Source organism: Rhea americana, unplaced genomic scaffold (assembly GCF_003343005.1).
Source record: "Rhea americana isolate MKP2758 unplaced genomic scaffold, rheAme1 scaffold_192, whole genome shotgun sequence".
In the NCBI taxonomy this organism is placed as follows: domain Eukaryota; kingdom Metazoa; phylum Chordata; class Aves; order Rheiformes; family Rheidae; genus Rhea; species Rhea americana.
This window is the reverse complement of record NW_028186061.1, coordinates 1300089-1302602: the sequence shown is the minus strand read 5'-3', so window position 1 is coordinate 1302602 and position 2514 is coordinate 1300089. Positions and strand designations below refer to the sequence as shown.

Below are 2514 nucleotides of genomic sequence, written 5' to 3'. Positions count from 1 at the left end.
TCAGGGGAATCAAGTTCAAGTGCTATAATAAGGAGGGTGTTTCTGGAAGCACTTGCACATTTCAGCGAGATGCAGACGTAAGCGCTGCAAAGACGGATGAAGCGAGACGTGCCTCGAGCACAGAAGCAGCAGGCGTTCTCAGTGGTAGCGGTGTGGGGAAGTGCAGAAAGATTGCACCCAGAGGCTGGAGATCTGCTATACTGGGTGCAGGTTGACCCTGTGGATAAAACTTCCCATCTGTCTACCAGATATTTCATAAAGAGCCCATGGGAGCAGCATGGAAGGAGGAATTATCTGCAAAGACCTGCTCAACCTCGCAAAATATTCAGCAACTACTGTTTTCCCGGTCTGTTTAATGTGAAATGCCTTGGATCAAGCTCATGATCGGTGGTGTCTTTTTACACCACCACAGATTTGGGGCATGTTTTCCTGCGTTGCATGCTGTCATTTGGTTACTCTGTTTTGTACCAGGGCCATTGAGATCTATACTTATAAATAAAACATCCCAGGGGCTGATCCTCTAACACTGATGTCAGAGGGCAGGATCAAGCCATTTCCATATCATTAGCCTCTCTTAGCCTCCAACAAACGTACCGGCTCCCTCCAAGACTTTGCTCCAGAGTATGCTCCCTACAATCTGTATGGTTCTAGCTTTCTACAGTGTGGGTGCAGACAAGCTTTGTGGGCAGGAGTCCCATTGTGTAGACCAGGAAAACAGAATGAACAAATGAGCAGGGGGAAGGAAAAAAAGCAACACAAAAGGAAAAATGTTTGAGATTCCAGATGTGCTTATCAGCATCGGTATTTTTTCCTCTTTGAAAGCTATCCTGCAATGATGCTTTCACTCTTCCAGCTCATCTACCTCTTATTTGTTTTGTCTTTGTGCAGAAAAAAAATAGTTTTAGTAAAAATATATTTTAAGAAAATATGAAAATATATTTTAAGAAAATATGATTACAAAATAATCCTATGAAAGGAAAGGTGAATATATGCACATTGAATAAAAGTAAACAACAACAACAACATCTACAATAGAATCAATAGAATTGTTAAATAAAATGCTAATGCTATTACTATTTGTAACAGTGGAAGGGGGTCATATTCTCAGTAGCAAATATTCTCCTGCAGTTCTTCAGCTCACACAGTCTCTAAGACAAGGACTGTAAAGGATGAACATTTTAACAGTTATTGGAGCCCCCAAATTGGCTTAAGACGTGCCCAGCTATCAAATTTGTCTTCGAGCGAAATGCTTAAGCAGRTGTCTCAGTCCTCCCGGTGCTGGGCAGGTGCAGAGGGGGCCACGGCAGAGTTCAGTAGACTGGTTTGGTAGACGGAGAGAAAAGCGAAGGGCAGGGCACTTGCATGAGGCTGGGAACCTGAACTAGGGAGATTTCAGGGTGTTGAATATGTTGTGGGGGTGAGAAAAGCAAGAGAACTTAAAACTTCTATGTAATAATCTTTTTTTTTCTTTTCCCCCTCTATTCCCATTGTTCTACCATCAACCAAAAATTAATTAGCACACCTAGTACTGGTGAGGACTCAAAAGTGAGTACGTCTGGAGGCTGTATATCTACCTGAGTGTTCTAGTTTATTTTCTTCAAATGATACAAGAGTGATAAACTGCACAAATCATAGAATTGGCAAGGGTGGAAGGGACCTCTGGAGATCTTCTAGTCCAACCCCCCTGCTCAAGCAGGGTCACCTAGCGCATATTAGGCAGGGTTGCAGCAACAAGGACCCCCCTTGCTGAAGCCCAGGCTTGAACCAGGGACCTTTAGATCTTCAGTCTAACACTCTTCCAGCTGAGCTATTTCAGCCACTGATATGATGTTATAGGACTTTTAATAATATCATTCATTTGCCTCCAGCCAGGAGGGACATTCCTTTCTGTTGGCTCCCGGTCCATTTTCCAAGTGCATGTTTAATTGCTACTTTAGAGGTCTCCAGGGAGTCTAGGTAAGATCAGGTGAAACATTTAGATTCTTATTTTACAGAAGCTTCCGAATCAGGACTTCCCTGCTTCCAGATTTGACTCATGCCTGGAAGATAATGGTTATTGCTATCATAATAATAATAATAATAATAATAATAATAATAATAATCCCCGATGTCCCTTTGTGCCTGGTTCTGTAAACATAGACACAGGATGGGAGATTGTCAACACAGGACAAAGCAGGGAGGAATATTTTCCTTCTGCATCACTTCAGAGGAGACACGTTCCCAAGGCCTCCCAGAGAAGCCGTGTCGGAGCTGRGTATCAGCCCCAAAGCTCCCAAGTCTCCACCCAGTGTATTTGTTTCATTTTCCCTGTTTTAGTCATCTACTAGTGGCTCACACCAGCGTACATGATTCTGGCAGCGGAAGCAGCTTAGTTATGATTCGGTAGCAAAATATTTGGACAACGGAGCTTCCAAGTAGAAAACTTTCCAGGGCAGAAACCTGCTTCATCTCTCTTTGTCGCTGTCCCTGGGCTACTTTGACATCTCCCAATCCCAGATCACAGAGAAATTGTGC

The 2514-nt window shown here is 43.3% G+C and overlaps 1 non-coding gene across 1 annotated transcript; it reads right to left on the bottom strand.

Annotated features, from left to right (window-relative positions):
• Positions 1–1744: 1744 nt before the first annotated feature.
• Positions 1745–1817, bottom strand: TRNAF-GAA (transfer RNA phenylalanine (anticodon GAA)). The gene has a single exon. It is a non-coding gene; the product is annotated as a tRNA-Phe (tRNA).
• Positions 1818–2514: the final 697 nt, after the last annotated feature.